At 46.5% G+C, this 20,756-nt stretch overlaps 1 pseudogene across 1 annotated transcript; it reads right to left on the bottom strand.

The window, feature by feature from the left end:
• Positions 1-15,421: 15,421 nt before the first annotated feature.
• On the bottom strand, positions 15,422-17,593 carry LOC147291295 (serine/threonine-protein kinase D6PKL1 pseudogene; annotated as a pseudogene). The gene is made up of 2 exons (XR_015121099.1): positions 17,004-17,593; positions 15,422-16,337 (listed from the first exon to the last, which is right to left on the bottom strand). The product of XR_015121099.1 is annotated as a serine/threonine-protein kinase D6PKL1 pseudogene (transcript).
• Positions 17,594-20,756: the final 3,163 nt, after the last annotated feature.

Raw genomic sequence — 20,756 nt, 5'->3', positions numbered from 1 at the left:
TTTGACGCTTTTGTATGTGAAAGGAAAAAAGTATAATGAGTTAAACGTCTTTGTAACCGTACCCAAATTTTTAGTCATTGTATGGTAGAAGAAGAAACATGATTATGATCCTCTGCTAATTTTGTGTTTATGTCTAAAATAACGCCGTTTTGAGGTTTAAAAGTTAAGCATATTAAATTTGGAGTTTAGGGTACGATTTATGTTGCAAAGATAATTATATAAAAATTTTAAATATAAGCTTAAGACCAACCCCAAAAATATCATTAGAGAATCCAATCCCCTATCCTTTTCATTTTCCTTTTTTTTGTTTTGTTATGGGATAGATATAGGATTGATCACACCATTATATGGGTGGTACTACTGCAGTGACAACAAACAACACAAGTAGTTGGAATTTTAAAAAGAGATAGACAGTGGGTCTCCACCCCCTCCACCAAGAGTCCATATCAAGACGCACTGTGATCCCCTAGTGCTCACTCCTATGCTATATGCATATATGCTCATGGAAATTTTTATTAATGGGTCTTTTCAATCTTCTATAGTACACAACTTTTTATCTCAATAGACAACAGCCTTTTAATTCAAAAAGAAAAATTCGTTGTTGTAGAGCTATTTATAAAAATGTCGATTAGTGATGTCATTTTAATCATATTTTAGTCATTGTATAATATATGGTCATGTTTAATGATAATTTATAAGGTTCGTTGACTTTTGGTATCAAATTACAATGTTTTTTCATTATAACTACCAAAATGTTTTTGTCATTTTACTTTAAATACTAAATTTCAGTTTAGATACCAATTTCAGTTATAACTTTTTTATTGATTTGTTATTTTTTCAATATTTATAAGACTTAAACTTTAATGTTTAATTTATAGGTTATAAGATTTCATCCCCCAAACCTAAATTAAAAGCATTAAACTCTTATAAAAAATTGAAATTTGTATAAATTTGAAACAGTTATAATAGTCACAACTGTATAGCAAACCAATTTGTGACCTAATCCAAAATGTCTTGTTTTAGGTTAGTATCTAAACAAAAAAAAACTGTGTCTTACTGTTTTGCTGAAAAACTATTGATATTTGGTATTTAATCATAATTTTCTATAAGGGATTAATGTCATTTTGCTCCTCAGACTATTACACATGTATCAGTTTACTCCCCACAATTCTAATTTGAAAAATTAAGGACCCTGACTTTTTCAATTTTGCCAATTAAAGTTATTCCGTCAATTTATACATTTTTCATCTAAAATGTCGAGATGATCAACCAGAATATAGCGATAAATAAAAGAGGAAAAATGATGCATGAGGAAAAAATGATAAGATCTAAATGAAAGAGACGATTTTGCCCTCAAATATTTAGATAAAAAATGTGTAAATTGACGGAAGAATCTTAATTGGCAAAATTGAAAAAGTCAGAGTCCTTAATTTTCCAAATTAGAAGTCTGGGGAGTAAATTGATACAATTTTAATAGTCTGGAGAGCAAAATGATATTAATTTTTTTTCTATAATTTATATTTGAGTATACTTTAGTTGGGAAAAGATAATCCCATCAATATACAAATAATTGTATGGAAAATATTTCTCAGCTTGCTAATATTCTAATTTGCCATATAAGTATATAACTATATCATGAATAGACAACTCAAAAATCATAATGCTTGGTCCAGTCCAGGACATGCAATATTCATCATAGGAAAATCAAACGTACACGACTCGACTGAGTCAACTCTGAAGGCCAAAAACTGGACTTATTTATAAACCTTGGCTAGCCCAATATGATACCTTGGTTCAGTCAAGGCCCAACAAATTAATAGTAAAACCTTGAAAAATGATAAATTGAGCCCAAAGATCTAGTTTCCAATTCTTGTACAATCGTGGTCAGACGCCCAAAGCTCATGATCAACGATCCAGATAGGTTTTACACTCTTACGCAGCATATTCATTATTAATTGCAGCGATACAAAACTTTTCAATTCCCATTATTTATTCATTTGTAGTTATTTGATATTTATTTTGTATGGAATGTTGGCCAAAGAAAAGACCCATAGTTATTTGATATTTTTTAATTCATGTCCCCCGTGATAGGGGACGTGGCATCCCTCTCAAGAGAGAGACGGAGACAAAAATGAGAGAAAGAGAAAGATGAGAAAGTGAGAGAGGGAGAGAAACATAGATGAGAGGGAGGGATGCCACCTCTCTTATCTTGTTGATAGGCAAGTCATTCTCTATAGGTAAAGTGGTGGGCTATATATTTAGGCCATTTACAAGTCTAGCCTAACGCTCCTATCGTTGGATGTTAAGAGAGTGGATGACTTGAGGCTGGGTTTTTTATTTTTATAAATTTTCCTTTATCTTAGGGGTAAAGTTGGAAGTTATGAGATTAGGATGCGTAGTGAGAATATGAGATGCACATTTATAAATTCTCTTTTCAAATTGCTTTTGGATAAGCTTTCAATAACTATTAAATAAACAAATTGAGTTCGATTAAATCAAGTTGAATGCATAATTACTTGCTATGGCACGCCCTATACTTATAAGTTATAACAGTGCTAGTAGTACTAGACACACTAACTATTATAACAAATTTTTTGTTACCAATTGATATAGCAGGTGACATGTCGGTTTCTTTTTTGTTGTTAATAAACAAAATCTAGAATGGGCCTAAAATTCAATATATAAAATACTGCTAAGTCTGTTATATATTAATTGAGATTTATAAAATTGGGATAATTGTCATCATGAGCGCAAAATGGAGGCACTAGACTTTATTTTATTATTATTAATCAACTGTACGTGAGATTTGAACTCATAATTTACTTCAACAAAAGAAGATTAAAAGGCACTGGAACTTTCAACTAAGAAAATAAGGGATTCCTTTCACACACACACACACAAAAAAAAAAAAAGAATAAGGGATTAAATTAGGGAGGTAATGTTCACACTCTACAAATTTCCTACAAATTTCCATGGGTAAAAGGCATTAAGGGTAAATTTGAAAAATCAATTGATAAAATAATATTAAAAAAACTTAAAAATCAGATGAAAAGTGTTGATGCAAATTCTCGTAAGGTAGATGCAACAACTTAGATATGCTGATCTGGCTGATCAAGTGCTTCGCTGGATGATGAAGTGGATGCTGGTTGAGACCTTCCTGTAGACAAAAACAAGATCAAAGGAGATGGACCGGTGTGGTACCAGCCAAACACACTCCGATGATGAAATCAGTGGTGGTGTTTGATGGTGGATGAGGAAGAACAAAGGAAGAACTTGGGAGAATGGGAAGAACAAGGCAAATGTTCTGGGTTATTCTCAGCAAGTTGGGTAGGCTCTTTTTTGGATGGAAATGCAAAGTGTTTAGCGTGTGTATTGATAGATTGCTAGATGCTTCATTTTGTGCATATGTGGTGCCTTATATAGGCAAAGGAAAACTTAATGAATAAGTTACCTGCATGTGAATGAATGGTTGCCAGAGACCCACGCACCTGGTCAGACCTAGTTGCATGCTCAGCTGCTTGCTTCCTCAGCATTGAATGCTGCATTGAATGCTCCATTAAATGCAAGGTTGGAAGGTCCAAGCAAACTGTCCAGCAGTCATGAATGCAAGCCTGATATTCTGTCTGTCAGAAGATTGTGTCAGGTGCATTCAAGTGTGGCGGTTCGTCCCATCGTGATCTTCCTGGGAATGGCGGCGGAGAGCCGAGCCGAGCCGATACGAACACATGTTTTCATGTGAAGACACGAAGTCCATGTGTGGTCGGATCGGGCATGGGATTCCAGGCCGAGCCGGTCCCATAGACTGGGGGTCTTTCCGAGCTCTAACTGGTCGATGCCAGAACCCGAAAAGAGGCCATCTCCTGTGCCGAGCCGAGCCGGACCGGGATGATCGTGGGAAGATGGACACTCGATCCCATGGAAGATCATCGGTTCGGCTCGGACCGAACATGGAGGGCCGGCGTGGAGATCCGGTCTGAGCTGGCAGAGGCGATGCCGAGTGGTGATGACGTGGGGGTCAAAGTTTTGACCACTGAGAGTCAAACTCCGAGGTGGATGTTGACCAGCCACGTGTCGAGCTGTGATTGGCTGTTCGGATTGATGTGGATTTTCCCACAAACAGGAGTCCCCCAACTTCCGATCCGAGCGAGCAGTGGTGGATTGGAAGTTGAAGTGTAAGGACAATCCCAAAGGTAGTATGTTGCTTGATCCGAGCCGAACCCTACGAGCCCAGGTTCCCGAAGATCCGAACACAAGACGACTTGTGATTAGTCAAAATATCTCAGGGACAGGTGAAGAGACGTTTGATTTCTGCATGGGGGAACGTAAGGGTCACCTCGTTATGGGTATTTTTTGAATGCTTGACAGGTGTCAAGATCTGGCATATGAAGCGCCAGAAATGAAGGGCTGAGATCGGTTTGCATGGGGGTATAAATCATGCCTTTCTCTCTCTTCCCTCTCACTTTCCAACTTTTTCAGAAACTCCCACTCTCTCTCTGCAAACTCTTCCCTCCTCCGCCGTGAATTTCCTCCTACCTCCGTCGTTAGTGCAGCAGTTCGGTCACGGTTTCGGGCAAGCGTAATCATAGACGAAGCCATTCCGAGTGTGTGAGGGGTGGAGGGATTGGCCGGACAAAAACCAGTAAGTGATTCTGTCCATTCTTGAGTTTTTGTGTTTTTCGGTTTTTTCTGGGTGTGTTCTTGGTGTTCTTGAGAAAAAGAACTTTTTGATCCATAAAGTGAGAGAGAGAAAGTAGAAAAACTGTTAGTAATGTCAGAGACTGATTCGAGTGGTCGGCTCGGATCGGGGGAAGCCTTCGAGGGAGACAGTGGGGCCGAGGTGAGCCGAAGCCCGTCTGCGGGTGAGGCCGAGCCGAGCCGAAGCCCACCTGCGGGTGAGGCGAGTTGGGACGGATTGTCCGAAGAGTTGGACGAGGCCGGCTCGGCATTTAATCGCAATCCAGGCGGAGAACGCCGAGCCCGAGGGGATCAGGACAACCCCGAGATACTGAGTTCCGACTGGGAACAAGGCACGGCCGAAGGAGGTGACGAAGAGCCTCTCGACGTCGAGCCGATCGCCACTATCCCGAGCAGACTCACTTCAGGCTCGGATGAAAGGGATAGGGGGCACGAGGCGTCGACCACGGCTCAGGGGGTGACGGGGAGTCCGATCGACCCGGACTTCTACGAGGAGCTGGCGTGGAAGGCGGATCAGATCCCCAATGAGATGACCGAGTATCATCTCAGGGACTTGAGGAATAGATACTCAGTCCCCGACTCCGTGCTGATGAGGCTGCCGACCGAGGAGGAGAAGCCGAGCCGACCCCCGATTGGATGGGTGACAATGTACCCCGAGATGTTTGAGAATGGGGTCCGGCTTCCCTTGCATCCCTTCCTGCAGGACTGGCTCGCGACGATCGGCGCGGCGCCACACCAGCTGAACCCGAACGTATACAGGATCATCCTGTCCATGCATATCTTGTGGCACAAAGTGCACAAGTGTGTGCCACACAAGGATGTCCTGTTCTGCTCTTACGCGCTGAGGTCGAAGAACACCGAGCTCGGCTTCTACAACCTGCAGGCCTACTCGGGGCCGTTGTTCTCGGGCAACCCCTCCTCTCAGAAGACCTGGAAGAGGAGATATTTCTTCGTCTCCGGGGATTGGGAATTCTCCGATCCGAGCAGACCCACCACAGCTCGGGTTCCGAGAGCTTTTAGGATCCCAGGTGGGCAACGGAAGACTGGGGCCGATCCGAGGGAAATTTGTATATATTTTGTAGTGATTGTATATATTTTGTGGCTAACTCCTTTTGGTTTCATCCTTGCAGTCAGCTGGGGCAAATATAAACTCCGAGGTGAGCTCAAGGACCAGATCGCCGCGATCAGGGACTCACCAGGAGAGTACTTGTCAACCAAGTTCCTGCTCGGGGAGACTCAGATCCGACAGAGCGGGATCTCCTGGTTTGTGCCCAGGTGGAATCCTAGAGCCGAGAGGGGAATGGCGCCCACCGACCTGGAGACTCGTCTTAGGAGGAGGGCGGCCCGGAGCGTTCAGAAGAAAGCAGCGGGGCGGCCCCCTGCCGAGCCGGTCCAGGCTCCTGCTCCAGCGGCAGCTCAGCCAAGATCTCCTGCGCCGAGACCGGTTCGGCAGGCAGAGAAGAGGAAGGCTCCCCAGGCCGAGGCCCCGGTGGAGAAGAGGGCTCGGGCCGAGCCCGGCGGTTCTGGTGCCGGGGCGTCCGGTTCGGCGCCCCTGAAGGCGGTGGAGGTAGTCCCCGGCCTCGAGCCGTTCGTCACGGGCCTCAAGCGCGTGATGACCGCGAGGGTGCAGGAGGGGCTGTGGGCCGATCATGGCGAGCCGGGCTTCAGCCACCAGGCTCTGATCGCATCCCGCCAGGCCATGTTGGTAAGTCTCCTTTACTTCGGATTTTGTCTATTCGCTCGGTTCGGACTAATGATGAATTTGTTTCTCTTGCAGCTCGCCATGAGGCAGTTCGAAGCTGCTAAGGCCGCCGTCGATGCCGAGGCGAAACTGGAGAGGTTTCGGGCACGGGTCGTAGAGCTGAAAGAGAAGTTGGCCGAGGCCGAGCGGACGGTCAATGCCGAGCGCGAACGGTCGGAGGGTCTGCAATCCAGGCTGGCCAGGAAGGAGGAGGAGGTCGGTCGGCTCGGCAAGGAGCTTGCCTCCTCGGAGCAAAATGTGGCGGACTTGAGGCATTATGTCGGCGATCTCCAGCGAGACCTAGAGGCTGCCGAACGGAGGGTCGAGAATGTCGAACTCCGACGTCGATCCGAAGTGCCGAGCGCCCAGGCACTGGCGGATGCCCATTTTGATGGGTATCAGGAGCTTTTGGAGGCGATCAAATCGAAGAGGCCGGACTGGGATGTATCATTCCTTGGCGAGTCCGAGGACGACGAAGACACCCAGGGAAGTCAACAGGATGAGCTTCCTCCTCCCGATCGCCAAGTTCGTGCCGAAGTCGAGCCGACTCCGGAAGATCCTCCACTGCCTGCATACGAGCCGACCCCGATTCCCCCGGTCCCCGAATCCGATCCCAATGCTGAGATGCAGATCGGCGGGGTTGAGGTGGTGCAGCTCGGCGAGGAGACGCCCGAGGAGTCTACCGAGCCGATCCAGGAGGCCCCTGCCGAGCGATCTGCATGATAGCATGATTTTATGTTGTCTTGTTTTTGTTTTTGTTCCCGAGCCGAAGTGTGGCTCGGGTTTAATTGTTTTTGGAACAATTTGTATTTGGTTTTATGTTATTTTTCTATCAGTATTTTCTTTATATGATACAAGTTGCTGTCAGTTCGGCTCAGAAATTAAGCTAAAGACATAACCAATAACACATGGACAAGAAAATGATAAAAGTGAAAAACATAATAAAAATCAAGGCATTTTGAGATCGGCTCGGCATGCCGATCGTAATGAAAATGGATGGTAATAATAAATTAGAACTTGTTTTCGGATCAGCTTGATAAGCATAACCAAGATAAGTAAAAATTTAAGGAATGTAAAAATCTCGGATGGGCTCGGCATACCCATTGAGATATTTAGGAATGTAGTGTTTTGAGAAAAATATTCAAACCTACTTTCAGATCGGCTCGGCATGCACGATGAAAGTTTTGGTTGGAGTGTATATTTTTCTTTTAGAAATATCCTGTTGAACGTTAGGACTGTAGGAAGTCACTTCGGCTCAGACAGGGATTTTTATAGACCTGATAAGTCTGTACCATGCCGAGCATTGGGCCGAAAGTGGCGCGCTAGCTCGGCACGGGAGTTTATAGACCTGATGAGTCTGTAATATGCCGAGCATCGGGCCGGAAATGGCGCGCCCGCTCGACACATGAGTTTATAGACCTGATGAGTCTGTAATATGCCGAGCATCGGGCCGGAAATGGCGCGCCCGCTCGACACATGAGTTTATAGACCTGATGAGTCTGTAATATGCCGAGCATCGGGCCGGAAATGGCGCGCCCGCTCGACACATGAGTTTATAGACCCGATGAGTCTGTAATGCACCGAGCGTCGGGCCGAAAATGGCACTTCGGCTCGGCACATGGGTTTACTATTTTTTCGAAGGAAACACTTAGATCTTTCCTCTTTGTTAGAAGTGTATAGGAGTAGAGTCCCCAGTGTTTACTTCGAGAAAATAAGAAGAAAAATGAGTAGAAATGTGCTCATCTTTTCATTGATTGGAATGGGTGTTAGGTCGGACAGTCCCCGATCCTAACTACATTTTTACTGGTAATAAGTCTTCAAGTGTTCAGCGTTCCAGCTATGCTTGAGAGGCTTCCCAGCCAGAGTGGCCAAGTTGTAAGTGCCGGGCTTGACTATGCCCGTGATTCTATATGGTCCGGTCCAGTTCGGATCAAATGAGCTCTCCTTGACGGCAAGGGGATTCTTTTTCATGACGAGGCTGCCCAATCCGAAGCTTCTGGGTCTGACCCTTTGATTGTAGTATTTGGCCACCCTCTGTTGATACGCGGCTCGGCAGAGATTGGCGTCGGTTCGCCTCTCCTCGATTATGTCCAGGCCGAGCCGAAGTCCGGCATCATTGGTCTCGGGATTGTACGTGCCGGTTCGGAATGAAGGAGTCCCCATTTCGACCGGGACGACGGCGTCAGTTCCGAACGCCAATGCATAGGGTGTTTCCTTCGTCGAGTTGCGATAGGAAGTTCGATAAGACCAAAGCACCTCTGGCAAGAGTTCAGGCCAATTCCCCTTAGCATTATCAAGCTTAGTCTTGAGGGTTTTCTTGATGATTTTGTTGATGGCTTCGACCTGTCCGTTCGACTGCGGATGGTAAGGCGCGGTGAAGCGCAAGTTGATGTTCAGACGTGAACAAAAACTCCTGAACTTCTTGCAGTCGAACTGCTTGCCATTGTCCGCAATGATGGTGTGCGGCATGCCGAACCGGCAAATGATGTTCTTCCAGACGAAGGTCTCCATCCGTTCGGCCGTAGTTGTGGCTAGGGGCTCGGCCTCGGCCCATTTGGTGAAGTAGTCGACCGCTACCACCGCCATGGTGACTTGCCCCTTCGCCTTCGGCATTGGGCCGATCAGATCGAGTCCCCACTGCGCGAACGGCCAGGGACAGGATATGGAGGTCAGCAATTGGGGAGGTTGATGGGGAACCGCGGCAAATTGCTGGCATTTGATGCAAGCGCGAGACAGATGGTCTGCGTCCTTGTTCAGCGTCGGCCAGAAGTAACCCTGTCTGATCGTCTTGTAGGCGAGGGCTCTTCCTCCAGAGTGGTTTCCGCATATCCCCTCGTGGATTTCTCTCAGCACGTCCTGGCCTTCTTGGGGGGTGACGCACCGCAAGTAGGGCAGGGAGAAACTCCTTTTGTAAAGCTGACCGTTGATCATGCTGAACCGAGCCGACCTGGTTTTGATGAGACGTGCTTTGTCCCTCTCCGGGGGGAGAACCCCGGAGACCAAGTAGGTGATGATTGAAGTCATCCAGTTCGGCTCGGCCTCGGTTTGCATAACTGCGGCCTCGGTTTCGGCGGTGCTAGGTCTGTCCAGAATTTCGACTGGAACATGTCTAGCGGATCCGGTGTCTGTGGCCGAAGCCAAACGTGCCAAGGCGTCGGCCCTGCAGTTTTCTGCCCTCGGGATTTGGGATATTTTGTATTCGTGGAAGTTCCCAAGTAGCAGACGAGTCTTCTCGAGGTAAGCAGTCATGCTGGGCTCTCGAGTCTCATACTCTCCCAGAATCTGATTGACGATTAGCTGAGAGTCGCTGAAGATGTTTAGTTTGGTCGCGCCGAGCTCCTCTGCCAATCTGAGCCCGGCGATGAGTGCTTCATACTCTGCTTCATTGTTTGATGCTTGAAATCTGAAGCGAAGAGCATACTCCATCACAACTTGTTCTGGGGAGATCAGAACAAGCCCGGCTCCGCTTCCCATGGCGTTGGAAGATCCGTCCACATAGAGGGTCCAGGTGAGGAGATCAACCTGGCCACGTTCGCCGATTGTGTTCGGATCGGCTGCTGTTGTCATAGCGTCGGTGCGTGGTGGATCCTCCGTCGAGGTGGTCGACTCACAGATGAAGTCCGACATGGCCTGACCTTTGATGGCCGTCCTGGGACGGTAGATGATGTCAAATTCGCCGAGCTCGATTGACCATTTGATGAGCCGACCCGAAGTCTCTGGTTTTGCCAGGATTTGTCTGAGCGGTTGATCCGTCAAGACAACGATGGAATGAGCCTGGAAGTAGGGCCTTAATTTCCGAGCCGAGCTGACCAGGGCGAGAGCCATCTTCTCGAATTTTGGATACCTGGTCTCGGCATCGGCGAGGGCTCGGCTCGTGTAGAAGACGGGGTGTTGTACACCGCCGACTTCTCTCACCAAAACCGAGCTGAGAGCCGAGTCTGAAACAGAAAGGTAGAGGAAAAGTTCTTCACCTTCCTCCGGTTTGGATAATATGGGAGGTTCCCCCATGTGCCTTTTCAGATCTTGAAAGGCCTGCTCACATTGGGGGGTCCATTCTATGCTCTTCCCTGCTCCCCTTAAGGCTTTGAAGAAAGGGAGGCACCGGTCGGTGGACTTCGAGATGAACCGGTTCAGGGCGGCAACTCTTCCAGTCAGACTCTGGATTTCCTTGCGTGTCCTTGGGGACTTCATGTTGATTAAAGCCTGGATCTTCTCCGGGTTGGCTTCGATCCCCCGTTGGCTGACCAGGTAGCCAAGGAACTTGCCTGACCGAACCCCAAAGACACATTTGGCTGGGTTCAGCCGCATCTGATACTCCTTCAGGACTCCGAACATGTCTGAGAGGTCCTTGACGTGATCGTCCGCCTTGATGCTTTTGACCAGCATGTCATCCACGTAAACCTCTACGGATTTGCCGATGGAAGATCTGAACATGTGGTTGACCAGCCTTTGATAGGTGGCTCCGGCGTTTTTGAGGCCGAAGGGCATGACCTTGTAGCAGTACATGCCGCGATCAGTTATGAAAGATGTGCCTTCCTGGTCGGACTTGTGCATCAGGATCTGGTTGTATCCAGAGTAGGCGTCCATGAAACTGAGGAGCTGATGTCCTGCTGTCGCATCGACGAGCTGATCTATTCTGGGCAAGGGAAAACTATCCTTGGGACAAGCCCTGTTCAGATCGGTGAAGTCCACGCACATCCTCCACTTCCCGTTGTTCTTTTTCACCATGACCACGTTGGCGAGCCAGTCGGGGTAATTGACCTCCCGGATGAACCCGTTGTTTTGCAACTTGGTTACCTCTTCAGCCATGGCGGCGTATCGGACCGGATCGTATGACCTCCTCTTCTGACGGACCGGTTTGCATCCCGGGTCAGTGTTCAGCCTGTGGGTGATCACGTCAGACGATATGCCTGGCATGTCATCGTAAGACCAGGCGAACACTTCCGCGTTGGCACGGAGGAAGTCAATTATGGCGGAGCGCTGCTCGGGGCTGATCTGAGTCCCCACTCGGACGAGCCGATCCGGTGTCTCGGCCGAGATCGGCACCTCTTCCCAGGCCTCGGCGGGAAGGGGCCGAGATTCTGGGTTCGGCTCGAAAGTGAAATCGAACGTCTCCGCCCTCGGCCACCTGCCCGAATCAGCGATGGAGTCGAGTTCCTGTGAGTTCGGCAGCTGACCCTTCTGCTTGATCGAAGCGGCGTAGCATGACCGAGCCGAGCATTGATCTCCCTGAATGACAATGCAGTCGTCGCCCACCGGACATTTGATGAGGAGGTTGGCGTAATGGACGATGCAGTCAAGGTCGACCAGAGCCGGTCTGCCCAGAATGATGTTGTAGGCTGACGGCCGCTTGACGACAATGAAGTACGTCATGCAGGTCTTCTTGATCGGCCCCTTCCCGAGCGAAAGGGGAAGGTAGATGTGTCCGAGGGGCTGAACCACTTCTCCCCCGAACCCGACCAAGGCAGGTGTATCGGTCTCCAGCTTATCCTCGCCGATGCCCATCTGCTCGAACGCAGAGTGGTAGAGGATGTTGACTGAGCTCCCTCCGTCGACGAAGGAGCGCGCGATGGTTGTCCCGGCCACCTCAGCCACTATGACGACCGGATCATAGTGGGGGAAGATGATCTCGTTTGCCTCGTTTGGCTCAAAGGTGACCGGTGCCCAGTCCTTCCGCTGTCTTTTGGAAGTGCTGGGCTGACCCGCCTGGATCGACAGGGACTCGTGTGCTTGAGCCGCCTGTCTGACATACTCCTTCTGGGATCGGTTCGAGTTCCCCACGAAGGTTGGTCCCCCCCCGATCGATCCGATGGCAGCATCCTGGACCTCGATGGTGTTGGTGGGCTTCTTCGGCGCGGCCTTGGGTACCCTAGGCCCACCGGACAGGAATTGATTGATCTTACCCGCCCGGGCAAGAGTCTCAATCCCGTCGCGGAGGGCGTAGCAATCACCCGTGACGTGGCCGTGATTGGAATGGTATTTGCAGAAGACGCCCTCCTTGATTTTGTCTGGGGGTGGTCCCTTGATCTCCCTTGCGACTGGGAGTTGGTCCTTGACCTTGGAGTAGATTGTCTCCAGACCGGCGTTGAGGGGAGTGTACTCCGTGTACTGGACAAACTTGGGTCCCTTGCCTAGGAGTTGGCGTGGCTCCTCGGTCCTGGTCTTCTTGGATTGGACCTGGGGTTTGGGAGTTGCAACCTCTCCCTCCTTCCTCTTGGCCGAGGTCGGCCTGGGATTCAGGGCCTCCACCTGAGCATCCCACTCCTCAGCCCGCGCCCACTTAGTGGCTTCGGCAGAAAGCTCATCGTAAGTGGAGGGAGGATTCCTCATCAAGTGGGAACGGAGTCCCCCGGCGTGCAGGCCTTGCATGAGGGCATTCTTAGCTGACCTATCGTCGCAATCGTCGCACTTCGTATATTCGATGTTGAAGCGGATCAGATAGGCCTTGAGGCTCTCCCCCTCCTGCTGCTTGATGAGCGACATATCGTTCAAGTTGTAGAGTCGTTCGGATACAACCCGATATCTCGCCAGAAAGGCCCTCCGGAGGTCGGAGAAGGAGTCGATGGAGTTCGGTTGGAGGGTTCGGAACCAACCCCGAGCCGAGCCCTTCAAGGTCGAAGGGAAGATTCTGCACTTCGTGGCTTCAGATGCCTGGCGGGCCTCCATGGCGTATCTGAAGCTGTCAAGATGGTCGTAGGGATCCTTGGTCCCGTCGTACTGATCCATCTTGGGGGGCTTGGTGTCGCGGGAGACCTCAGCATCCATGATTCTGCTGGTGTACGGGAGGGGAAGTTCCTCCCCGTGGTCGGCTCTACCGGTATACCCCCTGGAGACCTCGACATGTCCGAGCCGATCGTGGACGCTTCGGATCTGGTCCTGGACCAAAGTCCGAACAAGATTTTCCACATTGGGCGGGGTCGGCTCGGCCGCATTTTCCCCTGAGCACTCGGCCTGGTTGCCGAGTCTCTCACTCACCGGCTGACGAGTGAGCCTCTCGCTCGCCGGTTGTCGATCCGACATGATCATGGTGGACCCCAGTCGGTCGCTCACTGATCGCCTCCCCGAGTGAGTTCCTGATGGGGAAGGATCCTGACTGGCGATAGGGCCGAGTCTATTCCGAATCGGGCCCCTGGTTTCGGCCGAACCGGCAGGACTGTTGGCCCCCAACCTTGATTGGGCCGGGGGTCGTCGATTCGTATTCGGGTCGGCACGGTCTCCGCCCGAATTCCTGGGGGCACGTTTCCCGAAAGCCGCCTGTTTTTGCTGAAGAAGACGGTGGGCGTTCAGGCATTCGGCCTGTTCGGCCGGGGGCATGTCCTCGAAGCCCGGGAAGACGTGATCCGAGTCCTGCTGATCGGTCTGGTCGTTCGGCTCGGCAGGAGTGCTTTGCCGAGAAGGAGACGGCGAAAGGACCTCCTCCTCGGTTCGGGTCCGGCGTGATCGGAAGCCCGATCGTCCACTATTCTCGAGTTGAGCACGGTGGCGTGCAAGTTCCCCGGCCAGCTCGGCCTGTTTTGCGAGCAGCTCATTATTCTGCTTCAGGAGTGCATTCTCAGCGGCCAGATGTCGCTGACTCTCCTTAAGGAGTTTGTGAGCGGCTCGGACTTTGGAGGGACCTTTGGACTTTGGCGTCCTGGGGAGTTGTGCTCCCCTCGTTTTCTCAGGTGTCTCAGGCTGATGTTGTTCATCATTCTGAGACGCTCCTGAAGAAGAACTGGTGTCCCGAAATATGGTAGTCATGATGACTTGCGTGGAGGAAGAGCTTAGCGTTTGCGGTGACGAACACAATGGCTGAAGTCAGCTTCCCACAGACGGCGCCAATCTGTTGATGCAAATTCTCGTAAGGTAGATGCAACAACTTAGATATGCTGATCTGGCTGATCAAGTGCTTCGCTGGATGATGAAGTGGATGCTGGTTGAGACCTTCCTGTAGACAAAAACAAGATCAAAGGAGATGGACCGGTGTGGTACCAGCCAAACACACTCCGATGATGAAATCAGTGGTGGTGTTTGATGGTGGATGAGGAAGAACAAAGGAAGAACTTGGGAGAATGGGAAGAACAAGGCAAATGTTCTGGGTTATTCTCAGCAAGTTGGGTAGGCTCTTTTTTGGATGGAAATGCAAAGTGTTTAGCGTGTGTATTGATAGATTGCTAGATGCTTCATTTTGTGCATATGTGGTGCCTTATATAGGCAAAGGAAAACTTAATGAATAAGTTACCTGCATGTGAATGAATGGTTGCCAGAGACCCACGCACCTGGTCAGACCTAGTTGCATGCTCAGCTGCTTGCTTCCTCAGCATTGAATGCTGCATTGAATGCTCCATTAAATGCAAGGTTGGAAGGTCCAAGCAAACTGTCCAGCAGTCATGAATGCAAGCCTGATATTCTGTCTGTCAGAAGATTGTGTCAGGTGCATTCAAGTGTGGCGGTTCGTCCCATCGTGATCTTCCTGGGAATGGCGGCGGAGAGCCGAGCCGAGCCGATACGAACACATGTTTTCATGTGAAGACACGAAGTCCATGTGTGGTCGGATCGGGCATGGGATTCCAGGCCGAGCCGGTCCCATAGACTGGGGGTCTTTCCGAGCTCTAACTGGTCGATGCCAGAACCCGAAAAGAGGCCATCTCCTGTGCCGAGCCGAGCCGGACCGGGATGATCGTGGGAAGATGGACACTCGATCCCATGGAAGATCATCGGTTCGGCTCGGACCGAACATGGAGGGCCGGCGTGGAGATCCGGTCTGAGCTGGCAGAGGCGATGCCGAGTGGTGATGACGTGGGGGTCAAAGTTTTGACCACTGAGAGTCAAACTCCGAGGTGGATGTTGACCAGCCACGTGTCGAGCTGTGATTGGCTGTTCGGATTGATGTGGATTTTCCCACAAACAAAAAGTGTTAAGTAGAGATATGTGAAGTACGTGTCAAAATAACCTCCTCAAATTAATAAAATTACAAAAGCAAGTATCAAATTAAAATATAAATTATTCATAAGAAACAGCACTACAACTAAAAATACCAAAAAGTGTAGCAGTTCGAAGGCGATCGAGCATGAGTTTTGTTTGAAAGTTGAAGCCGTATAATACAATTGTCTAGTAGTACTCCACTGTATTGTCATTTCCCTTGTCTTTCGCAGCTGGGGCAAGGTCCCTAAAAGCAAAAGGCCGAGGAATGAAGGGTGGTTTATTACATCTTAATAATGCCCAATTGACCCCATTAAAAAATGGATGGTGCTTGATTGCTGTGGCTCCCAATGTGGACCCCAATCTCCTAGAGGGGTCCTTGGTCAAGAGCTGTGTGATCAAATCCTTGGCAGGCCCGGGGACGTTGGGCTCCTTAGGGAACTCAACGGCACGAGCCACAATATTGGCTAGGGTTAACTCATGGTTCATTCCTTTGAAGGGTGTCACCCCAAACAACATTTCATATATGAATATGCCTAGGGTCCACCAATCCACTGCATTGCCATGCTCTTCTCCCAATGCAATCTCCGGTGCTAGGTACTCGTGGGTCCCTACAAACGACATCGACCGGATGTCGTTTGGCTCCGCTATAATCTCGCAATGGTTTGACTTTGACTTTGACTTTGACTTTTTGCTCATACGTTTTGGGTGGAAGCAAGATACAGTTGGAACTCTACAATTTGATAGAATGCATGATGATGTGCCAAATTGTAATTGATCGATGTGGCAGTTGACGGATCGATTGGTGATTGGTGGGTTTAGACCACAAACAAGGTGAGCCGTTGATGTTGAATTATTGTCTTTTAAGGAGAGATCAAAATCAGTCAACATGATATGACCGTCCGATCGTATGAGTACATTTTCGGGCTTGAGGTCACGGTATATTATTCCCATCATGTGTAGATACTCCAGAGCAGCCACCACTTCAGAAGCATAGAACCTTCAAGCACCAAAAAAATAAAAGCTGAAATTCTTCAATTAAATTAAAAAGAATGAAAAATAAAATTCCCAAATATAAGCAAGGATTGAGTGCGTAAATGAGGATATTTAGCTAAATTGCTTCTATGATTGCCTATAAATTTGGTCTAATTATGCCTGATTATCTGCATTGACTAATCAATAATTAAAACCCATAATTAATTATATTGTCACCTAATTAAGTTGAGTAATTTAATATCAATCAATTATATCATTCATGCTTAATTGGGAGTCACCAAAAGCAGTAATCAAATAAGACTTTACGTTCACTGAACCACATTATGATCATGATTATGAATTTATGATCATGATCGATTGCATGACACTTACAAAAAGCATCCCAGGCAAAAGCCTACGGCTGTGGAGTGGCCTCAAGCAAATATTGGACCCCCACTTATTATGATTCATTGTAATTATCTTAATGTTTTTTATTTTTTTATCTTTTACATAAGAACCATCGAATCTTTAACCTATTCAAATTTTAATTGATTTCTTTATCTTCCCTCCCCACTTGGATTAAACGGATAACAAAGTTTCAATAACATTGTTTTTTTTTAAGATATTATAATCATGCATTGCAAATTTGATTATATATATAGTAAAATTGCATATATCAAACCGTACATACCGGACGGAAGCCTCACGGAACCGTTTGTCCGGTTGGCATTGGCGGAGGACATGGAGGTCACCACCAGGGCAAAACTCGGTCAACAAGCAAGACCATCTTTCTGAGTCCAGGGAGGCATAAAGCGTGGGCAAAAATGGGTGGTCCAACATTTTCAATATTTCCCTTTCTACCCTTGCCCTAGTTTCTTTGTTCCTACTCACCAAGTCCTTCTTGTCCATCACTTTGGCAGCAAACAAGCACCCCTTGCTGCCCTCCAACTCCACAAGGCACACCGTCCCTATGTCGCCGCTCCCGAGGCGGTGCACCACGTGCAGTTTGTCGAGGTCCAGCGCCTTGTTCTCGGACTTCATGCATTGGAGTGCGTCCCAGCATGGGTCGCGTGGGGGCGCGTGAGGCCTTGTGGTGGATGAGATGTGACTTGAAGTGGCCCACTTGGGGGTTTTGGAATCCAAACTCGTGCTGCACTTTGTTTGGATGGTAGCGGTGGTGGCAGTGGTGGCAGTGGTGGTGGTGGTAGTAGTAGAGTGAAGGTTAAGGTTGTTGAAGTGGTTGTCGAGTTCGAGTTCGAGTTCGTCGGCACATTGTTGCATGATGGTATTAGTGGTGGTGGTGGTGGTGGTGGAGGAGGAGAGACACTTCAAGGGAGAGAGAAGTAGAATGGTACTGATGAATTAATGAAAATGGGAAACAAGAGAGAGAGAGAGAGAGGGAGCATTTTGAAGTGTGGTGGAAGGCATCATGGGCCGGCAAAATGAGGATGGGCCATGTGGCTGGTTCTTGTGATGTAATGGACCCACACTGGGCCCAACTTTTGGATTTCTTTTCTGGCTTTATACATTCCACATTTGGCATTTCGGATTATACCTTGTTATTTCTATGGTATAACTGAGGTATAATAGCAAAACATACAATTACTATATTATAAAAAATATATATATATTACTTCTATTCATGGAAAAAATATATCTGGCAACAGTGATTTACTATCATACTCATTTAAAAATAGGAAAAATACAATGGTAGGCTTGGTAGCATATAAATTTAAGATCCCGTTGCTATAAAAAGGAAAAACTAAGATCCTATTGATTTTGTCCCCTTTTCATAAATTAAGCAGAACACATATGTCCTCTTTTGTTTTATAAGCAATTATGATCATATCATATCCCTGTTGTCTATGATTATAATCCCAGCCCAAATTATGGGATTTCCTTTGATCACTCTGTATTTCTCAATAAGATCCTTGGATTCCGCTGATCAAATAATGATACTGTTTTTCAGGAAGAGATTATGATAAAATTACGAAATAATAGCAAGTTTAGAGTTTTAATATAATTTGACCAATTGTTCTTTCCTTTTTAATCAGAATTAGGCCAATTGTTAGGGACATAAAATAATGAGCAAAATTTGTGTAATAAGAAGATCTGGTCGTCCTTGCAGAAGATTTCAATTGGCATTGAATGATGGATATTCCATTGATTTTATAGCATGTTTTCTGTGCTAATTGCCTTAGTATATATGTTAGTATATTAATTGACATTACATAATCAATTTATCACGTAAGACTTTTTTTTTTTTTTGGTAACCGATGGTGTCCTGGGTCAGCTTTCACGCATCAAACTAATCTCTTGGGCCGGTCAAAGACATCACATAAGTCATGTTTTAAGTTGAAGATTTCAAAAGTGGTGGTTAAGAGAGTGTAAGGAAGTATGTTGCTCACAAACTTAATCGCTATGTTGCTCACAAACTTAATCGCTTTATTTTGTGTAGACGAGAGATTTATTTCTAGTAGACGAAGACCTTTTCTTATCTTTTAACTAGATTTGTACACAACCCGTTAAGATTAGATGATTTTGCACGAAAAATTCAGTATTTGGATAAGGTTTATCATGTTATGTTGAAATCATGTGGATCCATAGACGGAGCTATGTTGAAGGCTAGGTGGGCTTTAGCCCAAGCCAAATTTTGTAAAAAGAAAAATAATTATTATGCTTCTAAGTCTAGCCCAGCCTATTTGCCAAACACTTGACTCAACCCACCCAACCCACTAACAAGAATCAAAAATACTTGGCCCAAATTAATCAAAATACTCACTCAACTAAACGTAACTAAGACAAAGAACGATGTTTTCCCTTATCATCTCTCCTGCAATTGATTTTCAATTTTTGACTTGTTTCTTCTCCTTCTCAGTCTCGCCTCTCCTCTCTTCTCTTCTCTTCTCTTCTCTTCTCTAGAGTGAGACTCTCACTCAACCACTCTACTCTCACTACGTCCCCCACAATTAGGTGTATCTCTTTTGTTTATCAATAAAATTTCCTAGTATCGCCAAACTTTTTTTTAGAATCTTATAAAACTGATTGATTTGAATCTTTTTAATAGGTTGTGCAAATGTAGGAAATATAAATAAATAAATAAAGACTACCGAAATTTCAATAAAATCTTGTCACTAATAAAAAAATAAAAAAGCTTAGTCTATCCCATTTTTCAAATCCTGGCTTCGTACCCGTTAGTCACTCGTTAAGTTAACATGTCGTTTATGTGTTAACTCGTATGACTCGTTAAGCTCGTTAAGAGTTAATAATTATAAGTTTTTATATTATAGAGACAAAAATAGAAATCCTAATAATTATACCCATTAGTCCATCCCATTTGCAGATGCATCTTTTTGCTTGCGATTGCATCTTTTTGTTTGCAGACGCATTTTTTTACTTGTAGATGCATCTTTTTTGCTTACAGATGTAGGTTACCTTGCATCTGCAAGCGCTACTCGCATCTGCATGCTAACCTAGTGCTCGGCAGATACTTTACCAAGCGCTCGGTGGGAATTGTCGAGCTCTTGGTGGACAGTTTAGAAAAAAATTATTCGGTGTAACCAATACATCGCTACATGGTGTAACCAATCCAACATATTATAATATAGATGTATGTTATTAATACTATACCCTACTAATATAAATACATAGTCTAATAATACTCTTACACGTTGGATTAGTCACATCACGTAGCAATGTATCAGACACACTTAATAATTTTTTCAGTTTGGGCTACAACTTAATCTTTAGACCGACTGAGGTTGTTTCTTTCTCATTTTGAATTTCTAATTAAGGCACCCTTTAATCTTTTAACAAACCCGGTGGTCAACTCTCTTCAAGAATCCACATCTACTCACTCATCATCGACAATTTTGATTGTCATGGCTTGCACGTGTTGCAATCACCTTACTTTCCACACAAAGCCACTTCTCCATCTCTATCTCATTTACTTATTTATTTCTTACCATTCTCCTTTACCTTGATTAAGGTGAGATTTTGATTTTTTGAAACTGAAACTAGCTGAAATTTAAGAATTCAAATTGTTTCTGTTTGGTTGGGTCTCGTAAAACTTCTGATGGGCCATAGTTATTAATTTGGGCCATTTAGTTGTATTTCCTAAAAGCCCAAGAACTTAAATTAAAGGCCTAGAAACCAAATCACATTTAAACGATCATAAATGAACGATTTCATTTATGATCGATATTTAATACAAACTGCTTCGGCAGTTAAAAGAACCTGCCTCGGCAGTTACTTTGAAGTTCTCCCGACTTCATTTTGAGCAATTTCACTTAAAAACCCAAAGGCTTTTAGTCCAAGTTGAAAGAAAGAAATAGGACTTGGTTTTGAGCGGTTTCACTTAAAAAACCAAAATACTTGAACTCAATTCCTCAACCACACTAAGTTGAAAACCCTCCCTGAAGGCTAATTCATTATTCTATCTTTG

Source organism: Dryas octopetala, chromosome 3 (genome assembly GCF_963921425.1).
Source record: "Dryas octopetala chromosome 3, drDryOcto1.1, whole genome shotgun sequence".
NCBI classification, from domain to species: Eukaryota; Viridiplantae; Streptophyta; class Magnoliopsida; order Rosales; family Rosaceae; genus Dryas; species Dryas octopetala.
Note: the sequence above shows the minus strand (reverse complement) of the source record. Positions and strands in the feature narration are given on the sequence as shown.